The following is a 27,623-nucleotide window of genomic DNA, read 5'->3' as shown; positions in this document are numbered from 1 at the left end:
TTGTTTTTTCATGTTCAATTTCTTTTTTAAAACATTAACATTTTGAAAAAAAGAACTCAGGATAATTGTGAAATCCAATATGTTCTGTAATATGTGCTTATCAAACAAGCAAATAGGATAGTTATAAAGGTTTACTAATCCAAATCCTTTTTTCTTTAGACAGTAGCAAGTTCTTGAAGGAAAGCTGCATATAGTTTTGTTCCCTCAATGAAATTGTACCTAAAAGAAAACAGAGGCAACAGTATAATTTTACTGTACACAACATAGGAGTTCTTCAGATATACTCACATACTGTCTCACATGGAAATAAATGATAATAAGAAACAAATTTTTAACAGTAAAGACAGTCTTCCTAAAAACATACCAAGGAATGTGTGATAGACTTTTCCATCACTTTTAATCAAGATTGAATGCTTTTCTGAAAACTATGCTGAAGTTCAACAATGTGATTGGGTTTGTTGCAGGAATTACTATGGCCTGTGTTATACAGACGATCAGACGAGATAATCACTATCGTCCCTTCTAATCTATGAATTTTCATGCACACAATGTCATGACTCAAGTAGTCAGATAAATATATTGACTGTTTTGCCTTTAGTTTTGATTGCTATTTAAGATTGAATAATTAACTATCATGTCACACAAAATAACTAAGGACCAAGAGAAAATCAATAGTGCCTAAATGACTCAGGAGCCTTGTCCCACATTTTTAAAAGTATTTAGACCCTGCTCTGCTCAGTGTTGCAAGGCCAAAGTGACTTAGATGTCTAATTCCTATTTTAAAAAATGACTTAGCAATATAAATCTCATTGAAAGTCAAGAAAATTAGAATTAGGCTCCTAAATCATTTAGGACCAGATGTTTAAAGGTATTTGGGCATCTACAGACACCTATCTGCATCTATAGGTACCTAAGTACCTTTTGAAAATTTTACCCTAAGAACTTGATCCAAAGCCCTCTGAAGTCAATGGAAAGACTCTTATTGATTTCAACTGGCTTTGGCTCACGCCCTGTCCTGTGAAAATACACACATGTTTAACTGAAATCATTGGTACTACCCACGTGACTACAATTATTCAAGTAATGTGTTTGCAGAACTGAGCCCTAAATTATACCCTTGGTTATAGTCATGGCACTCCTAGGGAAGGTAATGGGAGTCACACACACACACTGATTTGAGGAAAGAATTTGACCCTATGTTTTACCTCAGCCACTTGAACAGAAGCTGCAGGTTGTGCTCAAATTCCAAATAAGAGAAGTATTTCATTTTTATGTAACTATTGTTCAGCATCAAAATAAAACTTGCAATAGATTCCTTGGAGGTGGATTTTTATTTAATTAAAGTGTGTCCCTCCTTTTTAACTTCAAATTATTCACTATGTTTACCTTCCAGTAGCTGTATGTATGAAATACAAGTATTAATTATAGTTTCACTAAAACAAAACATTCACAGGCTATCCCCTCATGCATCTTTTATCAAACTGCTTCTCATTAGTTAATGCAAGAAACCATAAACAACCAAATGCACTGATATTGTGTTAAAAACTGCCAACTTCAGTTAATTTGACTACTGTCAGTCATTAGAACTGCAATACAAGTGTTGACGTGAATCAAGGACATAGAAAAGTAGGAAAGAAAGCATCCAGGTGAAGGCACACACATTTTAGCCAACTTGATTACTTAAAGGAGCTCTTCAACTTGAATGTTTTCAAATGACTAATTCCTAAAAATCCAAATATGTTGTAGTGTGTTAGTTGACTACAGTTTTTTGAGAAGAGAAAATAGCAGCATTTGAGGTGAGGCACCTGCATTTACACCACTTTTTCAAAATTACATCTGGGAGATCTAAATGTACATTTGAAAAAGTGATGTAAATTCAAGATGGGGTTTTTTTTATTTGTCACAGTATTGTATATTTTCTGAAATTATATTAACACTTTAAAACTCCACGTTTCTTCTAAATTAACATGTTTATGATTTTTAAGAAAATGAGTAAAAAATACCTGCTGATCTTTTCATCTTGCCCATGGGGAGCATCGTCAGGTCCTCCTATTCCTAGTAACATTATACTCTTTCTAGTCACCTCCTGAAAATGTGTGGCAATTGGAATTGTTCCACCTGCACGGATCATGTCAGCCTCTTTTCCAAACACTAGGGAGTGAAGATAACATAAGCTTTATAAAAAAAATCAATTTCTACAAGCTTCATGAACTATCCTTCCTGCTTTTATATTTGAATAACTAAAGGCATTATTTGGATATAAACTTGTTTTCTACATTTTTTGTTGGAGGGGCTGGATGGGGAGACTTATGGGGACTTCTTAAAGATATTTCCTTTTTCCGCTAAAAAAGCTGTTATGATCTGGTGTTGTTAAGCTTGGATTCAAAGTATTAGAATTCACCCATGCCCATACTTGTGTGTTCTGCCTATGGGCTGTATTCACTATCTAAAGTTCCTGATCCTACAAATGACTTTATAAGGGATCCTTACACCCACTTGGAGTGCTGAAGCCAATGTTATTCTACATGGGCACAAGGATCTGTCCCCTAACCACAAATAGTATTCATCTGAAGAGAAGTTACAGCAGGAGCTGAAAAATGGTAAGAGCAACGAATGACACATCTGTGTGTGATATTTGTGATCATCAGTGTAGTAAAATGTTAACAATGTACATTAATATTGCTTGCAAATCAACCTCATATCAACAAACAATAAAAGCTGCTATGTATGAAAGTGCAATTCTATACAAATATGTCAGTATTAGAAACCTATGTGGACAATAAGAATATGTGCAGACAGAATAAGGAAAATAACCTGGTTTCATTTCTATGGATAATACTTTCAAAAGGTGACATAGTTGTCTACCAAATAATCCACATATTATAAAACAGCCAAACCTCTTTTAATTGCTTTCCTTGCAGCCAAATACTGAGGTTCATTTATGTCAGACAGCCAGGGCTTTGATCCTGTGTCATTGGTTACTTTAATGCTGTTAGGACTGTTCAGTAAATTTCTTGTTCAAATAGTCAGTCACCTAAAGAAAATAATTGTAGTGACACGCAAATATTTATTTAATTCATTACATAGAGAAAAAAATCAAGTGTGTGCGCGTTTGTTTAAAACTCTGACTTGTCAGAGGCACAACTGCCATGCTCAAAATGTTACAGAGTCAACGTGGGTGAGGTAATATCTTCTATTGGACCAACAACAGAATTTGTCTTTCTAATACTCACTTTGTCTTTCTAATACTCTGGGACCGACACGGCTACAACAACACTGCACATTCAAGATCTCACTGCTTGGACACATAATGAATGTGAAATATTGACAGTGTGGGAAGAGAGTTCCAGCCATGCTGTTTTTTGGTGCTGTCAACCCTCTACTCCTATACTGGTTCATGCAGAGATCTTCATTTGTTGGTGCTGTCAATGGACCTATTCAGAAGTAACTGGAGATTGATTAACCCTGGGACCAAACCATAGTTTTGTCAGAATCTGATGGTTGTCATTTGTATTTGATTTTGGAAAATGATAGATGCTTTTGGATTTGTAGCCAAAGGGATATGGAGTGACTGCATATTGTTTACATCCAGATTCTGTTGTTGGGATAGGTACATTATAGATAGTGAAACTGTAGTATGACATTTTTAACATGTTCTTTGTTTATCATATTTCTTCTTGGAGACATACATGTTCCCATATTAGTTTCTTCTTATATAGCAGAAACTCAAATCCTCAGCTACAACCAAGCAGTACAAAGTGCAGCTCAGGACGGGACAGAGTATCAAAAATGTAGCCAAGAAACAACTTGCCACTAAGCGTCACAGGTGCAGAACTCATTCATTTTGAAGTGGGTGAATGCAATAAACAAGTATAGGAGGAATTAAAAAAGGAGGGATCCACCATCCTACCTGTTTCTCTACTACAGAAGGCTCCATGTTCGGCACCAGACGTATTGAAAACTTTCCAGTTACTTTTGCAGGGATTACAGTCTTAGCTCCAGGTGCAGAAAAAGCTCCTTCGATTCCATGGATGGAAAGAGATGGATAGCGTGATCTTTGCATTAATAATTCTTCCTGAAGATGTAAAAAATGTAAATATATTAAAGCAGAAGAGGCATTAAACAATAATCTGTAACTAGCTAGCACTTCATGTTACTTCACAATAACAGATTGCATACATGATTCTTAGGCAAGCAGTCTCAGTATTATTATTTCCACATGAAACCGCTCTTTGTGTATGTAAGTGTGCTATATATAAATCTGCCTAGAGATTGACTGTGCCAAATCTTCCATGGCTTGTTTTTTCTTAAAGATAACTCATTGTAACAAAATGAAAGAGATCCATTTATTACACCATAATATCTGTTACATATAAAATATCCAGCTTTCAAGCATTTATAGTATTGCCACTATAGACATGTATAGGATTCATCTTTCTCAAGCCCACAAATCAAGTCAGTGAAAGTAGAGTATCTCAAATATAAATATTAGATTTGTAGGTATCTTAGCTTCAAGATTTAAGGTGCTTTGTATGATATCAGATCAGTCATGAGCATTCAGAACAAACCACACCATGTGAAATACAGATTTTATACCAATCAGTGTATTTTCCTTGTGATATGGGTTCACAACTTCCATGAGTGATAATGGATGTTACATTGCCAACTGGAAGAAAAACATAAGTGGCATTAAAAATAGAACAGTGACCAATATTTTAGTTAATAAATGTATTTTAAGAGGGTCCAATATTTAAGTGAGTTTTTTGTTAGATGAGTCATAGTCTTTAATAGTTTTATATATTATTTTATATATTATTTTATATATAGACCATAGTTTTATATATTGGGATACCCAAATCCTTACTCCATTTTAGTCACAGAGCATGACCATTTAACTCTTTGCTGACAAAGATGTCACTTTTGCAGTGGGTATTATAAGGATTATGCAGGTTTTTCCAAGAGATAGGTGTATTAGCAAATAAAAGATTTCTCGGTTGGGCCAAATTCTGCACTCAGTTATATGGGTGAAACCCCCACTGAAGTACCTGTTCAACCCGGAGCAGAATTTTGTTGGTAGAATTCTGGCAATATGTGATCCTATCACAAAGCAAAAGTTGTTCTTGACCAATATTAATATTTATATTGCTATGTTGTCCAAAGGGCCTAATCTTGATTGGGTCCCATTGTGTTAGTGATACATATAGAAGTAGTTGTCCCTGCCCTGAAGAGCTTGCTAAAATCTAAGACAAGTAACACACACGGGGTCCCAGCACTGGTGAGTAGTTCTGGTCTCCCATGTTTAAGAAGGATGAATTCAAACTGGAACAGGTACAGAGAAGAGCTACTAGGATGATCCGAGGAATGGAAACTGACTCAAAGGAGTCTCAAAGAGCTTGGCTTGTTTAGCCTAACCAAAAGAAGGTTGAGGGGGGATATGATTGCTCTTTATAAATATATCAGAGGGATAAATATTAGGGAGGGAGAGGAATTATTTAAGCTTAGTACCAATGTGGACACAAGAACAAATGGATATAAACTGGATACTAGGAAGTTTAGACTTGAAATTAGACGAAGGTTTCTAACCATTAGAGGAGTGAAATTCTGGAACAGCCTTCCAAGGGGAGTAGTGGGGGCAAAAGACATATCTGGCTTTAAGACTAAGTTTGATACGTTTATGGAGGGGATGGTATGATGGGATAGCCTAATTTTGGCAATTAATTTGGCAATTGATCTTTGATTATCAGCAGGTAAGTATGCCCAGTGGTCTGTGATGGGATGTTAGATGGGGTGGGATCTGAGTTACTACAGAGAATTTTTTCCTGGGTGCTGGCTGGTGAGTCTTACCCATATGCTCAGGGTTTAACTGATCGCCATATTTCGGGCCGGGAAGGAATTTTCCTCCAGGGCAGATTGGAAGAGGCCCTGGAGGTTTTTTGCCTCCTCTGCAGCATGAGGCACGGGCCACTTGCTGGAGGATTCTCTGCAGCTTGAGGTCTTCAAACCACAATTTGAGGACTTCAGTGGCTCAGACACAGATTAGGGGTTTGTTACAGGAGTGGGTGGATGAGATTCTGTGGCCTGCATTGTGCAGGAGGTCAGACTAGATGATCATAATGGTCCCTTCTGACCTTAAAGTCTATGAGTCTATGAGATTAAGGAGAGATTTGAAGGAACCCCTGATTTTAGGGCCTGATTCAAAGCCCATTGAAGTCAATGGAAAGAACCCCATTGACTTCAGTAATGACTATGATTTATTATTCCAACTGAGAAGCCTGAAACCAATGAAGGAAAATTCTATTAGCAATACAAAAATAAATGTAACATATACCTTAGTTTTGTTACGAAACCCTTCTAATCCATATTTGGCCGTAATCTGGTCCAGGTCATATTCAATTCCTTCATAGAGTTTCTTTTCTTTTTCAGTGAGAGGAGCTACTGCTTCATAAATTCCAGGGATCAGGATATGACCAGAGGAATCTACCAGAGTGTCTAGAGAAAAATCCAAATGAATTTTAATTGGTCTAGAAAAAGAAGATTCATGTCTAATAAGCACTGCAGAGACAACAGAAATCTGTAACCAAAAAGTGTATGTAAAAACTCTGCAGAGATGGTTTTCATGTTTAATATTGACCTTACTGTTATATTTTAATGTCACATATAATTGCAGTTTTCAAGCTCTGTAGTTTTCTGAGCCTAATATAAGTATTTGTTTAATAATTAACCATTTACAGCTGTGATTTAGTGGCAACTCAAGGCACTGTCATATGGGAGGTATAAATTTGAGTCCTAAAATGTCTTTGGGAGCAGGGATTTGAAAGGCACCACACTTTTTCCTGAGACAGAAAGTAATATGTGACCCCTCTTGTGGATACATGGACTACGCCTACACTGTGAACCGAGGTATGAATTCCCTGCTGTTGTACACATACTCACATTAGCTTTCAATGAGCAAGCCCAAGTATAAATAACAGTGGAATCACGGAGACACAGCTGAGCTGTCGTGCTAAATATTTACTCACCTGAAACTACTGAGTAAGTACTCAGCACAGCTCAGCTAAGCCTCCTCTGTGGCTACCTGTGCCTGTGCTGCTGCTGCCGCTACCTTGGCCCAGGGCCGGCTCCAGGCTTTCTGCTGCCCCAAGCGGCAAAAAATAATAATAAATAAATAAATAAATAAATTTTTAAAAGCCGATCAGTGGCACTTTGGCGGCAGCTCAATCATGCTGCTCCATTCTTCGGCGGTATTGCGGCAGCGGGTCCTTCACTCCCTCTCTTCCTCTTCGGCAGCATTTCGGCGGCAGCTCGAAGAGGAAGAGAGGGACTGAGGGACCCGCTGCCAAATTCCTGCCGAAGACCCGGACGTGCTGCCCCACTAATGGACAGAGTGCCACCCCTTTGTATTGGCTGCCCCAGGCACCTGCTTCCTTTGCTGGTGCCTGGAGCAGGCCCTGCCCTGGCCACCACCTGTTGGTATCTACACTATTAATACTAGTGTAGACGCAGTTCACAAGGTCCAGATAAATCAGACTTCTGGAGGAAAAGTCCCCCTGAAGAGAGACTTATGCAGGAGAGAGAGTAGAAGAGGAGAAGGATCAGGGCAGTCAGTCTCCATGAGGCTCTTAGAAACCCAATGGAGGAAAAAAAGATGCAAGGTGCTGTACATCAAACTTTGAAAACTTACATTGTATTGTTAATCAATATTAGAATTAAAATTTAATAACTACAGGTGGGTGTTTCTGTTTTGGCACAAATAAATTAACAGTGGGGACAATATATGTCTGTAGGAGAAAATGTATGTATGTAGATATGTAAATATGCACACCTGGTGCACATACTGTTACCTTATATAATGTTGTGATAGACTCATTAAAAACATTCTAAAGCGATCAGCCACAGAGATTAGACACATAAAATTAAGAGCTTTTACTCAGGATGAGCATTGCTCATCACCATTTTCTTACAACAATATCCCTCCTTAACTTTTCAACTTACTTGCACAGAACTTTATAAAATATTGATAGAAAAAACCCTAAATAATGTACCCTGAGGTGAATAAATAATGGGAGTCAAAGTAGGTTGCAACTGAAAAAGCAGTGGCAGGATACATAAAAAGAAAGTTCAGACCAGGGCAAATAAACCTAATCTTCTTCCACATTTAAAGTTAAAAGATTGCAGCCTGGTTATTTCTTACATGGGTGGCCTCCCCACAATCTCTGGTGCAGTAGTCTTATTACTTTAATTGCTCAATGTCCTTGTACTGTACATTATTTCCTATTCGGAGCATCGCTTTGCTTTATTCATTTTCTACCAAATTCACCTAAAGCCTCTGCCCTTCTCTCTTTGGAGATTAATGCTTTTATTTAAAAGCTATGACCTTTGGACTAAACTTAGGTTTAACTATAACTAAAATGAGAGCTGCTTTCACACGTAGCTTGCGAGCTAGGCCTGTTGCTTTTGGATGGCACAATTTTTTTCTGGAGTGAATTATTAACTGACAAAGATACTCTTCATTTGATTAAAATCTCAACCTTAAAACTCCATTAAAGTAGTTAAAACACCACATACTGTAAGAAACCGTGTAGCAACCCCCCTTGGGACTTGGAGGGAGGAGCACAAGTTGCAGGAGGAAAGAGTTTGGAGGAGACACCAGGAAGTCTGTTTGTCTGCACATAGTTTGAATACTAGCTGCAGTTGCAGCACCTGTGTAAATAGTTGCTTTAATAAAGATCCAGTATAGTTTAACAACACAGAATCCTTTCAGGTTATTATCCAATACATGGTACATGAAACAAACAGAATTGGGGTTGCAATGTTAACAAACACATTAAAGTAAACAGAGTTGTTCCTTTTTTTGTGAATTGCCCATTTAAATTAACTTGGCCCTATATAATTAAGGTAAATTACACGGTTGGATGAAATGCTGCAGCACTTGCAATTATGCATACAATGGATCCAAACCAGAAGTCTTCTTTACTTAGTCCTTACTAAGAAAAAGTCTCATGAGAATTAATAGGAGTTTTGTCTGAGTAACAATGTCAGTACCGGGCTCAGTACACATAACTCATGTTTTTATATTCCTGTGCTTTTAGTTGGTGGGAGTCAGAACAATACCTGATACACTTTGAAATGGAACATGACAGACCTGGAACATGACAGTTATTCATAGGTAATTAAAGCAATACTTACTTAACAGAAATATTAAGTCATTCATTGCTTCATGTAATATTCCTCCAAAGCCCCCTGAGTGTAAGTCTCGTTTAGCACATTCTAACTGCAAAAATAGAATAGGTGAACACACTTGATACTTCCTTTACAAGCCATGGAGAAGGCTGTGTAAGCTTTCAGTGTAATTCAACAGGAAAAGTCTATTGTCATTTTCATTTCAGGATTTCTAGGTATATTATCACAATTGTTTTTTGTTTTGCTTGCAATTTTGTTCTCTTTTCCATCACTGTGGAAAAAAAACAAATGTGCTAATGCACCTTTCTTTAAATAATATTTATTTGACTTAATATTAAAGAATTTATTATCCATTTACTTATTCTGATGCTGACAGACTAATCTGACAATCTTGAGAACCATATTTTTGAAAAACATGCTGGGTATTAAAAATGAGAACTGACATTTTCATTTTTTCTACTATTCCACATGGACTGTAGAATAAATGTTTTCTGGAAAATCGAGATGAAACTTTCAGCACAAAAGTGATGTGCTCAGTTCCATTGTTATTGTCCTCTCATTGGGGGCAGGCTTACTATGAAATGGCACAATAGCTCTGGGTTTTTTAGTAAAACATTATAGCGTTTACATAGCTAGGAAGCAGACATGATGAGAGATGCCTGCACAACACTCGTGCCCTAGCTGCCTTTTGCAGAGGCGGAGGCAGGGAAGCAGTGCTGAAGAAGATAAAGCAGGAGCTATACTTCCAACTTCCTGCACTGCTGTTGAACCAAGAGGCACTAGAATAAGAGTTTTAAATCGTTTTAAGCTAATAGATTATAGAGAATGAAGTAGTTTTTATAGAAAATAAAAGATATTTTGATTAAAATAGTGTGGCCTATTTTTTGTCATTTGTCATTATAAATTCATGACTTCTGCTTTTTCCCCTCTCCCTGCTATCAGACTATGACTTTTTGTTATAATTTATCAGGATAGACCACCAGCCCTACCAATGATAAATCTCTGCTTGCATCCTTAAATATCATGTATTTCAGGATCCCAGATAAATTCCTTGGAGACTGGCGTGTACAGGACATCCTTAATTCATTAGCTAATATTTTGTAAAGCCCTTTGAATATATAGAGGGACAAATTCTCTTCTTAGTTAATTTCAGTGAGGTTGCACTGGTACAACTGAAAGGATAATTTGACCCATAATGTGCTTATATGTGAACTTACTATTGTTATTTCTATATACCAGTACTAGAAAGTGGTGATTCCTTTAGTTCAGCCTTAAAATTACTACCATATATAACAGAGATGGAATCACTGTATTATCCTATATCTACCTTTAACCCTGTGAGTTTATATATTTGGTAGGGCTATTAGTGTTTGGACCTGGATAAATATAAAGCCACTTGATAAATACTCAGGTAATATTCAGTTAACGAGAGTATAAGATCATGCTTCTTTTTGCACTATACCTCAACAAAGAAGTAGCACATTCCTCTTGTCCCATATGTAATACCAGGTTTGTTGCTGAGCCATGCGGAGTCAGTGACCACAATGTAATCAACGTCAGAAAAAAATGTACTATTTCTCTGTTTAACTAGCATATTTAGCCCAATGGACCCTTCTTCTTCCATACCTTCAAGCAGAATCTTTACATTAACAGGAAGTTCCTATAAGGAAATGTTTCAAAAAGATTTATAAGCAATTGGTTAACTAGTTGCAAATATCAAACTTATTGATAAAGGAAGAAAAAGTCACATGCATGTTTTTGAAGTGCTTCAATTGCATTCAGCACAGCCAGAACTTGTCCTTTGTCATCAGATGCACCTCGTCCGTAGAGATTGCCTTGAAAACAAAATAGAATGAGATTGTGATAACTAATAAAGTTAGTTCATTAGGCAAGTGCAGACAGTGATGTTGCACAGGTAACAGAGCCATAGTTGAGCTGTAGAAATTTTATTACTCATCATTGTGCACTGAACAAGTAGGAAAGAAACCAGCTAGAGTCAGGATGAATTTGCCAGGATGGCCTTTAGAAAATTATCTTTTTACTTGTAAGCTGACCATATCTGATGTGGAAATCACTGACACAATATAAATATATAGCTCAGGATGCAATATTTTACTGAATTAATTTTTAAAATAGAATTACTCTTTAAACTATTAATAAATATAAAATCTTTACAAACACCATAGTATTTCCTCCTTCTATTAATGATCTCGCATACAACTAAAATAGTGTTTTGACAGGTTGTATATGTAACACAGAGCTCTACATGGTCTGTAGAAAAAGTAATCAGTATTTGAATAACAAGGTCTCCTGAAGCCAGGACTAGCTATCCCCCTGATGTTCAAAATGTAGCTGGAGTACTCAACCTTTGCTATTCCAAATTCCATTATTGGATTTGTACTGTAATAATTGCAAAATCCATATTTACTTGTAGTAAATGTTTATATTGGACACCCTTCCTTTTGTATGCTCATTTCTAATTAAAGTTCTTTGGTAGCTTATAGTTGAGTAGGAGAAATTTTATAACAAGCAGAATGGAAGGGGCTAAAGTGAGGTTCTCTTCAGCATTGCCTTCCAAAACTGGCAGAAAATAATAGTACAAAAGCAATATGATTTTGCACCCTTATTCTGATCAGACCAGGAATGCCCACAATTTCAGCTCAGCCATCCACACAGAGTACTCAGAAGGAACATAAGCAGTATGATATACAATAGCTGATCAAAGGAGCTAAATGTCTCAACCATGCCTCCTGCCCCAGAATTCTCCTGCTTTTCTAGCCATGGAGGAATAACAGAGCATGGATTCTGTGGGTTTGACAGGAACTGGTAGTGAGGCACAAAAGTTGTACCCTATTTGGACACCTCAGGTGAAATCCTGGCTGTACTGAAGTCAATAGCAAAACTCCTATGGCTTCAGTGGATTCAGAATTTCAGCTCTAATTTCTGGTGTAGGCATATGTGCAAGATGCAATCTGAATTTGGCGCAAGATCTTCCGTGCAGCTGTATTTTTAAGACAAGTGCTTATTTTTGCATATAAGGAAAAAAAGTTCAAAGGATTTTAGTGGAAAATCTATTCACAGACAAGGAAGGCATTTCCCAGAAGGTTTGCTATTTTACCTGAACAGAATTATTTGTTTCTATGTTATTTGAATGATCTTCTTCTTTTTCTTTCATGGTATGGAAGCTGCTTTAGTATAAAGACTCTGCCTGTATACATGCTAAACCAGTTGCTGAAAGCTTTCAAGCAGCTCAAGCACTTACCATTTTTCTCTGTCAATATGTAAGGCTCTGTTGACCATCCATCCTCAATTTTTGCCAGCTGCACATCCATATGCCCATAAAAACAAACGGTAGGCTTTTTTGGATCTTTTACAATGTTTGCCAGAATAACTGGTGGCAAAGAGATTTTGTTTCCATTGGGTAGCTAAAATAAATCAGAGTCGCATTATATACATTGACAGAGGCTTCCAAAACATGCATTTATAGATGATGAAGTCATTGGAGTTTCCACCAGGTATGATTTTGATCCTACTTGTCTTGATTTTTGAATGTCTTCTGTTTAGTTCTGTCCTTGTAAAAATAATTTTAGAATGACTGCTATATAGAAGCAGACTAGAATCTACATCCTAAGGCTATTATGCAAGGATATATAATATTCTGGAGCAGTGAATGGTTATATATGCAGCAAAAGAGTAACAATGCTAGCCATAGCACAAAATAAGAAATGGTCTTAGGGACATGCAAACCATTTTGTTGCAGGAGATTGGTCCTGGTTCCAGTCACATAACATTAAAAACATCACTGGTGTGTGCAGTGCCTTGGATTTAAGGGGATAAGGAAAAGTTCTGGAAGCTCTAGTGCTAGGAGGCAGATGCGTCCACCAACACCCAGTTCTACTTCTTCTAAGCCTCGGGGATCAAGAACAGAAATTATGTTTCCTGTTGTCTCCTGGCATCCCCTCTTCTGGGCCTCTGAAAAAGGGGATGAAAGGAGCTTCCTAGCTCACTGGCTCCCCTGCCTTGTAAACGTGATTTTAAAGTTGATGATGGCTCTTTAAATTCTGGTCACTTAATCCACCAGGATTACACTATTGGTTCCTGTGTATATAAAATGAGGCTTTTTTTTGTAGTCTGCATTTTACTTCTTGTTGCAAAAGCCAAAGAAAAACCATACTTACAGTTACAGTGGTAACCCATTTTATAGGTGTGCATCTTAATTTGTACAGCACTTAGATAACATGGTTATATCACTAGACAAAAGCTGGTTATAGATACTTAGATTTGTATCCTGAAAACACAGTGAAAATGTATTACCTCTTGCATGTCCAGATCTACCATCTCAACTGTTCCACCTAACTTTCTTATCCTTTCTTCTGCCAAAAGCATCATGTTTATAACCAGATGTCTCTTTTCAGGGTCATTGGAGTCACTTTCTATACCCACCCAATCTTTGAGTCTCTGCAGGATAAGAAAATGGAAGGTGATGATCTACATGCAGTGTATTGCTCTAAGCTGATGTTACAGCCCTCTGAAATGAAAGTTACCTGAAAATATCACTGTGATGCTGGCAGATCAGGTGCCAGCTCATGCCAAGGCCCAGGGCCTCACTGAACACTGACAAATGCAGACCAGTTTGGCTTACTGGTGTGTTAGTATAGTTAAAGTAGATATTAGTGTTATAAGAATGTGATTAGTGTTTAGACAATGCTTGTGCTGCATGTATTAATCCTACTTATAATAATGCCTGTCTCCTGTGATATAAATGTATATTGAGTGTTTTCATTTTAAACCTCTGTAATTATGAAACTCACCTAACAGGAAAAGAAGCATTAATTAGTGTAAAGTGCAGACAAGAGGGCCTTTGAAACCAGGTGAGCCACTGTAAGGCATGAAAAGGACAAAGACCTGGTTGATTGCCCTCCCCACCTACATGAAGAGGAGCCAGGCACCGACACTTGTTCTATCAGTCTGGATTCTGGGGTGAAGGGGATAAAAATCCTTGACAAGGAGAACTGGATCTTTATGCTGGTTAGACTCTGAGGGGCACAGATTCCTAAACATAAGCAAGAGATCTCCATGCTGCTTGGCATGGGTCAGCCCTAAGGGACATAGAGAGCTGCTTATTATAGACGCTTATATTACCTTTTAAAATCTAAGACTGTAATTCATTTGTGTGTGTATGTTTCCTGTTTTAACCTCATGAATAACTCTCATTTCTTTTCTTACTTAATACATTTTTAGTTTATTACAGGACTGGCTACAGGCATTGTCTTTGGTTTGAGAGATGAGTACAATTTACCTGGGGTAAGTGACTGGTCCTTTGGGACTAGGAGTAACCTGAATATTTTTTGATCTTTGATGTAAAACAGCCATCTATCACGTAGTCCAGCTTGCCTGGGTGTCAAGATAGACTGGAACAAGTAGGAAAGAGTACTCAGGAGTCTGTCTGTGACTCCATGATATGACTGTTATAATGCTTTAGGGATTCACATTTGAGACTGGATTGGTTGATATCTAACTGAAGAACATACAACTAATTTGGGGTTTCTGCCCTGCTTTCTGACAGTCTGCCCTGAGTCTGGCACCCATGGTCATAAGCCACTCCAGACAGCTTGACAGTCACATTCATTGTTCTATCCTCATTCACATAGCTTTTAAATATCAATCCTGCAATGAGCTCTTCATGGATACAGGGTCCTCTCTCCTGTGCAGCACATTCCTGCATTGGGACCTAAGTGGGTTAAACACATTAAGAAAGCTAAGAAATTGAAACGTGGTTCTACTCTGCAAATTGATTATGGATGAATGGCACCTTCTTACTCCAGAAATCTGCTCCTTATGTGTACTTAGGGTCTTCTTTGTTGTTGTTAGCAGCAATAATAAGTTTCTATTGTTTTTAACTAATGATAGCACTGCAGAGCTAATGCAGTTGAGAGATAACTGAATTCTACTGCTTCTTGTGCATCATCATTAGAATTGTTTGTTTGTTAAATTCCAAACAGTTGCACCTATACAAATCCATAAAGGAAATGGTTTTGCACAGGTGTCCTTGGGGACATATTTCCTAAACAATGAGGTTGTATAGGGGTCAGTGATGGCCTAAATTTGTCATCAGAATCATTATCACTGAAGTTGATATGTTGAAGGAAAGAACTCTGCTTAAGTCGTAGATTCCAGATCAAATTTGCAAGGCTGACATTTATTAAAAATGTATTCAAAATCTTTTTATTTGTAAACTGAACACATTTCATATGGAAATCAAGGTGGGCCCAATTCTGGCCAATGTATTCATGTTGGGTTGTAACTTGCTCCACCAGTTGTCCTGTTGAAATAAATGCAAATGCCTATGTAGAAAGGTACTAACGCAGTGTGAATTAGGGTTTTAAAAGTGGGCTCTAAGAAGCTACAACCATGGAATCCTATGATGTCATGTTTTAACATTTAACCTGTAAATTTATGGCAGGTTCATTGAAATTTAGCTTTCTAATACATTAAATATGAAAATGATTTATTAAATCAGTACAGTGTCCCTTGTGTTATTTATTTTGATGTTTAATTCCTTTATTTTAAACTGTCCCCACATTTCCAGTTACCAATATGGTATGCTTTTGTTGTATTCACAGTGCATAGCTGCATAGTAGAAGTTGTCAGGGGAGAAGCTATAAGTTTTGGTAGCTGGGTAGGGACTAGATGAGGAACTTTAGCTGGATGTTTCTGCTAAAATAATGAGTAGCAAAATAGTTAATTTCAACATTTAAAATCTCATCTTTAGGCTTCCGTGTCAACAACTACTGGAAATGAACAGGTCAGTTCAGAGGTACTGTTTCATGCTCTCTGCAGAGTGAGGAAGACAACATTGAATCATTTTACTCAAAGCTCAGGTTTTCAAGGTTATCTTCACAATCATGAGCAATCATATATATAAATATATAAACCTTATATTCCAGAACATAAACTTATAGTAATGCAGGGGTCGACAGCCTTTCAGAAGTGGTGTGCTGGGTCTTCATTTATTCACTCTAATTTAAGGTTTCGCGTGCCAGTAATACATTTTAATGTTTTTAGAAGGTCTCTTTCTATAAGTCTATAATATATAACTAAACTATTGTTGTATGTAAAGTAAATAAGGTTTTAAAAACATTTAAGAAGCTTCATTTAAAATTAAATTAAAATGCAGAACCCCCTGGACTGGTGGTCAGGACCCGGGCAGTGTGAGTGCCACTGAAAATCAACTTGTGGTCTGCCTTTGGCACCCGTGCCATAGATTGCCTACCCCTGTAGTAACGGTTTGGCAAAGGGTGCATTCTGTGATAAATTGTGTTATTATAGATGCACGGAATACTCTGGGTCCTAGGAAAAATCTTGCATATCTTACTTAGGTTAAAAACTCCAGTGGTGAGGTTTTGGCCTTTTTTGATTACTTATCCTATTTATTGTTAAAAAATAATTGCCCTGTACATAGTACTTTTAGAAAGCTAAAGTTTATTAGCAGAAAGCAACAGAAAACTGATATAAGTCTGCTTACTCCTTTGTAAAACACTTTGAGATCTATGGATGAAAAACTCTATACAAGAACTAGGTATTTATTATTATTGCTACTACTTTCTTATGAGAATCATATGAAATATTATCCAAAAATAATTAATTGCATGTATATATCACTTTTCATTCAAAAAGAGCAAAGAATACTATGACCAGAAGTAAAATACCAGCTATGCTATGATCACTAATTGAACCATTTTAGAATTTATTTTTTTTAAAGTCTAACCTACTTTGAGAATGCATATGACTAGAAACTTACATCGCAAACAGTCTTATTGTGCAGCAATGGGCTTTACCTGCACGTATTCATTTTGATGTTCTTCAATATACTGAAATATTTGATCTGAAGGCACAGATACTGCTGTTGTAAGTGACATGAACGACATGGCCAGCACCAGGGCAGTCTGTAAAAGAAAACTGAAATGTTTAAAACAAGTTTATCCTTTGATTCTCAGACTTTATACAATGCTCAGTCTGTGTGCTTCCAGGAAGATATATTGCCATTACAAAAAATGACCTGGGTAGCTTAGTTAATACCAGTGTCAGGTAGTGCTTAAACACTTAGGAAGACATTTATTTCATGTTATTCCATTTCTAGCTACATTCTTGGTCCCTAATAATCAGAGCTCACAGTGTGAAACAGGAGTGCTGAAGCCCCTAAAGGCAGAGTTGGACTCCTTGGAGGTCTGGCTACACTGAAACTGTTCCTCCTGGAGACTGTTCAAAAGCTAGGGGTACAGCACCAATCCTGTGGATCCATGACACAGTGGTATCACTTGTTTTAGGTGTATTTCTTAGACTGGTGGAACAAAATGGGGAAACTTTTAAAGTGACCACTGTAACATCACAGCTCCATTCAACTGATGATAGCAGCTGACACATTCTGCAGAAAGAAGGAAAGATGTTGGGTTGGTAGAAGATGGGAATGGTCAGTATGACAACAATTAGTATCTCAGATTCCCACTCCACAACCTCAGATGCTATATGCTTTTTTTTTTTAAAAAGGTACATATTGTATTTATAGGTCTGTATTTAGCCTCAGAGTATAAAATATATTTATAGCACCTTTGTGGGGCTGCTGTTCTGGGGATGCTTTAGAGGAGCACTCAGGACATTCTGAAAGCTGATGAATAAAGGTGAAGCCAGATGCTTTACAAAGCCAGGGATCTATGAATGGGGAGTGGTACAAGAACTATTATGGTAACCCTACCTCATTCAGGGATTTCCCCCATGCTCAGGGACTCCCTATACAACCAGACCTGCTCCTTTGCACTGGCAGACTGGTATAAGGAAGCCAGAGTAGCGGCGAGAATCTGCCCCATAAAATCTACACACATTAGAGCCAGATTCTTCAGTAAGTGGCACAAAAGAGCTGTATTGCACCAGAGGTGGCCATCTCAGAATTCTCCCTGTGCCAGGGAAAACTCCACTTCCTTCTGTGCCTCCCATCTCCCACCCCCTCTCCCCAAACGCTCCCTTTGTAAAGGAAAAGAGGGAGGCAGGGAGCATGTTGGGGGTGCACAACACAGGCCACAGAACTTCCCTGAAATAATTCCTGTGTAACCTAGAGCATATGTTTTAGAAAAATATCCAATCTTGATTTTAAAAAGGGGGAGTGGGGGTGGAAGAAGCCAGCTCTATGCCCTATCTCCCAGTGAGGTGAGGTCCTTAAAGGAGCTCAGGAACAGCCCTGAGGGACCTTATGCCAGTTCCATAAATTAGGGCCACTCTTGTGCAGCTCTACCTTGCCCTGGTGCGGGGTGGCTGTGATGCAGGAAGGTACCATTATCTCCCTGTTGCCCCTTCCATTCCACTCCACATGAGTTCAGTTACTGACTTAGGCTCTCACCCAGTATTATTTATCTCATTAAGAAGCATTTAAGCTCAGGGCCGCCCAGAGGATTCCGGGGGCCCGGGGTCTTTGGCGGCGGGGGGCCATTCCGTTCCTGGACCCGCCGCCGAAGTGCCCCGAAGACCCGCGGCGGGGCCCCCCCCCGCCGCCGAATTACCGCCGAAGCGGGACCCGCCGCCGAAGCGCAGCCCAGTCTTCGGTGGTAATTCGGCGGCGGGGGGGCCCCGCCGCGGGTCTTCAGGGCACTTCGGCGGCGGGTCCCGGAAGGGAAGGGCCCCCCGCCGCCGAATTACTGCCGAAGACCGGGCTGCACTTCGGCGGCGGGTCCCGCTCCGTCTTCGGCGGTAATTCGCCAGCGGGGGGTCCTTCCGCCCCGGAGCAGAAGGACCCCCCGCCGGCGAAGACCGGGAGCGGCAGAAGCTCCTGCGCCCAGCCGCACAAGAGTTTGCTGGGCACCCCGGAGCGAGTGAGGGACCCCGCTCCAGGGGCCCCGAAAAACTCTGGTGGGGGCCCCCGTGGGGCTCGGGGCCTGGGGCAAATTGCCCCTCTTGCCCCCCCCTCTGGGCGGCCCTCTTTCAGTTCAGCTCTAAGCATTTTGTTGCTGTTTTTAACTTTACAAAATGTGTAATTTATGCCAAATCCTGAGAGTCAGCCTTTATTTAATGTAAAATGAAAAGCATAGAGAAGTATTGGACCTAAGCTATTAAGCTACCATCATCACCTTGGAGTAAGTGGAAGGGACTCGTTAGTTCGGCTCTTCTTTTCAAATGCTGTCTGCACACTTGGTGCTATTTACAAGATAAATAAGAGACAGAGAAGTTGAACATCATTTGGCTTCTTCACTCTGTACCAAATTATGTTCCCACTTCTCATGCTGGAAGGGCATAACGAGTGGAATCAGTTCTGGGTCCAGTTCTGTTCAATATCGTCAATGACTTAGATAATGGTATAGAGAGTACACTTATAAAGTTTGCGGATGGTACCAAGCTGGGAGGGGTTGCAAGTGCTTTGGAGGATAGGATTAAAATTCAGATCTGGACAAACTGGAGAAATGGTCTCAAGTAAATAGGATGAAATTCAATAAGGACAAATGTAAAGTACTCCATATAAGAAGGAACAATCAGTTGCACACATACAAAATGGGAAATGACTGCCTAGGAAGGAGTACTGTGGAAAGGGATCTGGGGGTCATAGTGGACCATAAGCTAAATATTAGTCAACAGTGTAACACTGTTGCAAAAAAAAGCAAACATAATTCTTGGATGTATTAGCAGGAGTGTGATAAGCAAGACACGAGAAGTAATTCTTCCACTCTACCCCGCATTGATTAGGCCTCAACTGGAGTATTGTGTCCAGTTCTGGGCACCACATTTCAGGAAAGATGTGGACGAATTGGAGAAAGTCCAGAGAAGAGCAACAAAAATAATCAAAGGTCTATAAAACATGATCTATGAGGGAAGATTGAAAAAAAATTGGCTTTGTTTAGTCTGGAGAAGAGAAGACTGAGAGGGGACATAATAACTGTTTTCAAGTACATAAAAGGTTGTTACAAGGAGGAGGGAGAAGAATTGTTCTTCTTAACTTCTGAGGACAGGACAAGAAACAATGGTCTTAAATTGCAGCAAGGGAGGTTTAGGTTGGACATTCGGAAAAACTTCCTAACCGTCAGGGTGGTTAAGCACTGGAAAAAATTGCCTAGGGAGGTTGTTGAATCTCCATAATTTTTAAGAGCAGGTTAGACAAACACTTGTCAGGGATGGTCTAGATAATGCTTCATCCTGCCTTGAGTGCAGGGGACTGGACTAGATGACCTCTCGAGGTCCCTTCCAGTCCTATGATTCTATGATTCAATAAGAGTTTTGCCAGTGACTTGGCTGGGATCAGGATTTGGCTTTTAAAAAAGTAAACAATCAAGACCTCTGAAAATTGTAAAAGGTTAATACGTGCTCAGCGTGGTATGGCTTAGACTGGTCATTTACTTTCCTTTGTAAAACATTTTAAAATCAATGGATGAAAAGTGTGATGTAAGCACTGGTATTACATAAATTACTATTACTTATTAATTTTGCTTCAGTGGTTGTGCTCACTTTTTTTTTCCTAGCAGAAATAAAGAGCTTTTCTTGTTGAAATTTCCATAACTGGTGCCGAATCCTGATGCCAGAAAATGACAAAATTTTCCATTGATTCTTTAGTGGGAACAAGACTGGATCCTTGAAGAGCTGACATTTCTCTAAGTTTATGATAAATTGCTTTTAACCTAGGAAGTCTGGAATTCTTTTAATTCTCTATAAAATTATTTAAGTCAATTGAGCCTTTTAAAAAAGACGGTTACTCACCTGTAGTAACTGTTGTTCTTCGAGATGTGTTGCTCCAATCCATTCCAGTTAGGTGTGCGCGCCGCGCGTGCACGGCTCTTCGGAAGATTTTTACCCTAGCAACTCCGGCGGGCCGGCTGGGCGCCCCCTGGAGTGGCGCCGCTATAGCGCTGAATATATACCCCAGCCGGCCCGTCCGCTCCTCAGTTCCTTCTTGCCGGCTACTCCGACAGTGGGGAAGGAGGGCGGGTCTGGAATGGATTGGAGCAACACATCTCGAAGAACAACAGTTACTACAGGTGAGTAACCGTCTTTTCTTCTTCGAGTGATTGCTCCAATGCATTCCAGTTAGGTGATTCCCAAGCCTTACCTAGGCGGTGGGGTCGGTTTGAGACGTGGCAGAGTGTAAAACTGCTGAGCCGAAGGCTGCGTCGTCTCGAGACTGCTGCACCAACGCATAGTGGGAGGCGAAGGTGTGGACCGAAGACCATGTGGCCGCTCGACATATGTCCTGGATGGGGACCTGGCTCAGGAAGGCGGCAGACGAGGCTTGCGCCCTCGTGGAATGAGCGGTGAAGCGGCCCGGGGGCACGCGAGCCAGCTCGTAGCATGCTCTGATGCACTGAGTTACCCAGGAGGAGATGCGCTGGGAAGAGACCGGCTCGCCTTTCATGCGATCGGCGACTGCTATGAAGAGTTGTGTAGAACGCCGAAAAGGTTTTGTACGCTCGATGTAAAAAGCGAGCGCTCTACGGACGTCGAGGGTGTGGAGCTGTTGTTCCCTTGGCGAGGCATGGGGCTTCGGGAAGAAGACCGGGAGAAAGATGTCCTGATTGAGGTGGAAAGCCGAGACCACTTTTGGCAGGAAGGCCGGATGCGGACGAAGCTGCACCTTGTCCGTGTGGAAGACAGTGTATGGCGGACCTACCGTCAGCGCCCGGAGCTCCGAGACTCGTCTGGCCGATGTTATGGCGACGAGGAAGGCCGTCTTCCAGGAGAGGTAAAGAAGAGAACACGTGGCCATCGGTTCGAATGGCGGACCCATGAGTCTGGACAGGACGAGGTTCAAATCCCAGGTTGGGGCCGGACGCCGCACCGGCGGGTACAATCGGTCCAGGCCTTTCAGGAAGCGGGAGACCATCGGATTGGAAAAGATGGAGCGACCTTCCAGGGAAGGACGAAAAGCGGACACCGCTGCCAGGTGTACCCGCAATGAGGAGACCGCCAGACCTTGCTCCTTAAGGTACCAAAGGTAGTCCAAGATGGTAGGGACGGGTACGATGAAAGGGTTGAGCCCTCGTTGGTCACACCAGAGCGCGAACCTCTTCCATTTCGCCAGGTAGGTGGAGCGAGTGGAAGGCTTTCTGCTCTCAAGCAGGACTTGCTGCACGGCCGCCGAACAGTCCCTCTCTGCGTGGGTCAACCACGCAGGTACCAGGCTGTAAGATGGAGGGACTGCAGGTTCGGATGGTGGAGTCTGCCGAAGTCCTGCGTGATGAGGTCCGGCCATAACGGGAGGGAGATGGGATCCCGAACGGAGAGCTCGAGCAGCAGGGTGTACCAATGCTGTCTCGGCCAGGCCGGAGCCACGAGTATGACGGTGGCTCGATCCCTCCTCAGCTTCTGGAGCACTCTGTGCACGAGAGGAAAGGGAGGGAAGGCATAGAGGAGGTGAGTCTGCCAGGGATACAGGAACGCGTCCGACAGAGAGCCCGGCGAGTGACCTCGGAACGAGCAAAACTGGAGACACTTCCTGTTCGCCTTGGAGGCGAAGAGGTCGACCCGGGGAAACCCCCACCTCTGGAAAATCGTATGTGCAACGTCGGGACGAAGGGACCACTCGTGGGAGAGAAACGACCTGCTGAGATGGTCGGCCAGCGTGTTCTGCACTCCCGGAAGAAAAGACGCTTCTAGGTGAATGGAGTGGGTCACGCAGAAGTCCCACAGGAGGATCGCTTCCTCGCAGAGGGGAGAAGAGCGGGCTCCGCCCTGCTTGTTCACATAGTACATCGCAGCGGTGTTGTCCGTGAGTACTGTTACACAACGGCGTTGTAGGTGGGAGCAGAAGGTCCGGCAGGCGAGGCGGATGGCACGGAGCTCGCGGACATTGATGTGTAGCGCGAGTTCCTGGGGCGACCAAAGGCCTTGGGTGTGAAGCTCGCCCAGGTGGGCCCCCCAACCGAGCGCTGAGGCATCCGTCGTCAGCGTAACGGATGGGCGAGGAGGATGGAACGGGACCCCCGCACACACGACCTCCGGGGTGAGCCACCAGCGGAGGGAGTCGAGGGCCTTCCTGTTGACCGTGACCACCATGTCGATGGGGTCTCGATGAGGCCGGTACACCGTCGCGAGCCAGGACTGGAAGGGGCGAAGATGGAGCCGCGCATATGCGGTGACATACGTGCAGGAGGCCATGTGACCCAGAAGGCGTAGGCAGGAGCGCACGGTTGTGGTCGGGAAGAGGACGAGATTCCGGATTATGGAGGTCATCGTCTGGTGCCGGGCGCGGGGAAGAGAGGCCCTGCCAACCGTGGAGTCGAGAACCGCTCCGATGAACTCCAGCCGCTGCGTTGGGAGCAAAGTGGACTTCTCGGTGTTGATGAGAAGACCAAGCCGCTGAAAGAGAGACAGAATTTCTGCCATCTGTTCTATCACGAGCTGAGGGGAATGAGCTCGGACCAGCCAGTCGTCGAGATACGGGTAGACGTGCATCTGACGACGGCGGAGGGCTGCTGCTACGACTGCCATGCATTTTGTGAATACCCTCGGTGCCGTGGAGAGTCCGAATGGCAACACGGCGAACTGGTAGTGGGCGTTGTTGACCACAAACCGAAGGTAACGCCGATGAGGAGGATAGATCGCGACATGGAAGTAGGCGTCCTTCATGTCGAGGGCGGCAAACCAGTCTCCCGGATCCAGGGAAGGAATAATGGTCCCCAGGGTGACCATACGAAACTTGGGCTTGAGCAGATATTTGTTCAGCTCGCGAAGGTCCAGGATAGGACGTAGCCCGCCTTTCGCCTTGGGGATGAGAAAATAACGTGAGTAGAATCCCCTGCCCCGCCTGTCTTGAGGCACTGCTTCTATGGCACCCACGCTCAACAGAGTCCGAACCTCTTGCAAGAGGACTTGCTCGTGAGAGGGGTCCCTGAAGAGGGACAGGGAGGGTGGGTGGGAAGGCGGGGGCGAAACAAATTGAAGGCGGTATCCCGACTGGACTGTTTGAAGCACCCAGTTGTCCGATGTTAAGCGGGACCACGCCGAAAAGAAATGGGAAAGGCGGTTGTAAAATAAAGGGGAAGGATCCGGTAGGGAGAGTGATGGGCCGTCCTCGATCGTCCCATCAAAAGGCCTGCTTAGCCCCCTGCGGGGTCTTGGAAGCGGCCTGGCCCTGGTTGCGGCGGTTGCCGGACGGACGACGGCGATTTTGGGTCGGACGTCTGCTGGTGTAGGGGCGATAACGCTGTTGATAGCGGGAGGGCTGCGGCCGGAAGGGCCTGCGCTGCGTCGCCGGCGTGTGCATTCCGAGCGTGCGGATGGCAACACGCCCGTCCTTCAGGGTCTGGATCCGAGCATCCGTCTTTTCGGAAAACAGACCCTGGGTGTCGAAGGGGAGGTCCTGGAGTGTATATTGCACCTCCGGCGGCAGGGTGGAGGACTGCAGCCAGGAGATGCGCCTCATTGTCACGCCGGATGCCAAGGTCCGAGCCCCGGAGTCCGCGGCGTCAAGGGCGGCCGTAATAGATGACCGAGAGGACTTCTTCCCCTCGTCCAGCAAGGCGGAGAACTCCTGGCGTGATGTGGAAGGCAGGAGCTCCGAGAACTTCGCCAGGGACGTCAGAATGTCAAAGACGTACCTGGCGAGGAGGACCATGATGTTTGCGATCCTCAGCTGCAAACCCCCGGCGGAGTAAATCTTACGGCCGAGCAAGTCCATGCGCTTGGCTTCCTTGGATTTAGGCGCAGCGGCAGGTTGGCCGCGCCTCTCCCGGTCGTTAACAGATTGGACCACGAGGGAGTCCGGGGTTGGGTGAGAGTAAAGGTACTCATAGCCTGATGGTGGGGCTGAGTACTTCCGCTCGACCCCGCGTGCTGTGGGAGGAATAGAAGCGGGAGTCTGCCATAGCGTAGTAGCGTTCTTTTGAATGGTCCGGACGAAGGGCAACGCCACACGGACGGGCGCATCCGCACCCACCACGTTGGTGATTGGGTCCTCATCCTCCTGGACCTCCTCTACGGGAAGATTCATGGATGCCGCCACCCTGCGAAGCAGGTCTTGGAAGGCCCAGAGGTCAATGGGCGGGGGTTCGCTGGTCGCAGCCCCTGCCACCGCCTCGTCCGGCGAGGATGACGAAGATGCACCCTGCAGAACCGGCTCCGGCTCTACGTCCGGTGGGTGAGCCTCCTCCGAACCGTGAAGCGTGGGCGATTGGCGGACCGGATGAGCAGATGGCTCGTGCGGAGGAGAGGGAGGCGGCCGACTAATAGTCGCTTCAGGGACCCTGGTGCTGGTGGTCACATCCCTCCTGGGAAACGGGATACCTTGACCTTCATGCTGTCCCCACGGGACCCAGTAGCCCCACTGCTCATGTGGAAGTCCTTGTGGGGTAGGCCACCGGTGGGTAGTATCATCGGCACCGGAGGCTACGGAAGCCGTGCGGGATGGCCAAGGCGGTGCTGTAGTGCCGACGGACTGAACCGCTGACGGCGGGAGGCCATGCACCGACGGCACCGAGGGTCGATACGCCGAGCGCCGACGGGACGGTGACCGTGAGCGTGGACTCCGACGGTGCCGGGAGCTCGACCGGCGCCGGGAGCTCGACCGGGACCGGGATCCGCGGTGCCGGGAGTGACTCCGGGAGTCGCGGTGCCGAGACGACCTCCGACGGTACCGACGGTACGGTGACCTGGATCGGTGCCGGGAGTGCGACCGGTACCGAGATCGAGAACGGTACCGGGACTCAGACCGGCGTCGGGATGGTGCTCGGTGCCGCGAGGAGGAGCGGCGACGAGACTCCGAGCGGCGGGACGGGGACCTGCGCCGGGACCGGGACCGGGACCGGGACCTCGACCGTCTTCCGCGCCCCTCGTCAACTGAGGGCGGTCTAGTCATCCTGGCTGGCTTGCCGAGAGAGACAACAGCCCGCACCGGCGGTGCCGGGGGCCGGAGGCTCGGAGCCTCTATGAGCCTGATGAGGTCTCTGGCAGAGGAGAATGTCTCCGGCGTTGAAGGCAGCCTTGGCTCCACCTCGGTCGGTGCCGGGGAGCGTGGCGGTGCCGGACTCGACGGCGCTTGCGGAGCCGGAGTCGAGGGCTCAGGGCCCGTTTTACGCACTGCCGCAGCCACTCTCGTAGTGGACTCTGTGCGTGCCTTCGCCACAGCCTTCGCCAGTCTCTGCTTGCGTGCAGGCGAGAGCGAGCGGTGCCGGGTCGTCTTCGGCGGCGGTTTAGGTACCGTGGCCACGGTGCCGGCGCCGGTCGGTGCCGCGGGTGCACTCTGCACCGAAGAAGCCCTTGGTGCCGGCGCTGACGGTGCCGGGGGCTGGAGGGATGCCTCCATAAGGAGCTGCTTGAGGCGACTGTCTCTGTCCTTACGCGTCCGCGGCTTAAAAGCCGAACAAATGGCACACTTATCTGTACGGTGTGCCTCGCCCAGGCAACGGAGGCAGGAGCCGTGAGGGTCACCCACTGGCATAGGCCTCTGGCACGTTGAACAGGGCTTAAAGCCCGGTGCCTTGGGCATGAGCCCGCACCGGGGAGGGGGAGGGAGAAAATACTCCCCCTATCCTTATCTAAACTAACTAACTATTAAAACTAACTATACTAACAGTAAAAAACTATATACAAAACCAGTAGAGAGAGCTAGGGATGTGGAGGACTACTGAGCACTCCACAGTTCCGACTGCCGTCACGGGCGGGAAGAAGGAACTGAGGAGCGGACGGGCCGGCTGGGGTATATATTCAGCGCTATAGCGGCGCCACTCCAGGGGGCGCCCAGCCGGCCCGCCGGAGTTGCTAGGGTAAAAATCTTCCGAAGAGCCGTGCACGCGCGGCGCGCACACCTAACTGGAATGCATTGGAGCAATCACTCGAAGAAGAATTAGCTTTAATTCCTCCCTAAACTCCTTTGCATACTCAGTTCTCTCCTTTATTTTTCTCTGCTTTTAATGATAGCGCTTCTATGTTTGCCAAAACTGCAGTGTTATCATACTCTTTACATATATTTATATAAGCACACATACCCACACAGGACATTTGTAACTAAACGCAAAATGCCTGACTCTCTCATACATCCTCTTCCTGTGCCCTGGGCTCCCCAAACAGAATACCCTCCTGGCGTCTAAATATCGTGATTTTTCAAAAATGCTCAAACTCTTTTTAGGCTGTAGCATAATTATCTCGTGCAACATAACAACAACAAGAAAGTATAAAAATGAACCAGGAAATGTTTTACCATGGCTGTGAAATGGAGCAGCTTCCAAAATTGTCTCATTAGTGTATTGGTGGTAGAGGTGGTCGTAACAGGGTAACAGTCTGAGCTGTGTTGACTTCCTTTTATCTCAGGTTCCAGCTGACTCTTGTCCAATAACCCATTCCCACCCCCTTTCTCTCTTGATTACCCTTAGTTATTTAGTCTCTCCAAATATTTTGTTAACAATATCTGTAGAACAAACATCTGTCACATTTACTTAGATTCAGAATATCTAGGCTGCCATGATCAACTTGGAGATAAC

General features: G+C 43.7%; 1 pseudogene; it reads right to left on the bottom strand.

The window, feature by feature from the left end:
- Positions 1 to 62: 62 nt before the first annotated feature.
- Positions 63 to 27,623, bottom strand: LOC123363754 (annotated as a pseudogene).

This window comes from Mauremys mutica, chromosome 2 (genome assembly GCF_020497125.1).
Source record: "Mauremys mutica isolate MM-2020 ecotype Southern chromosome 2, ASM2049712v1, whole genome shotgun sequence".
Classification (NCBI taxonomy): Eukaryota; Metazoa; Chordata; order Testudines; family Geoemydidae; genus Mauremys; species Mauremys mutica.
The sequence above is the reverse complement of the archived record's forward strand: the minus strand, read 5'-3'. Positions and strand labels throughout refer to the sequence as shown.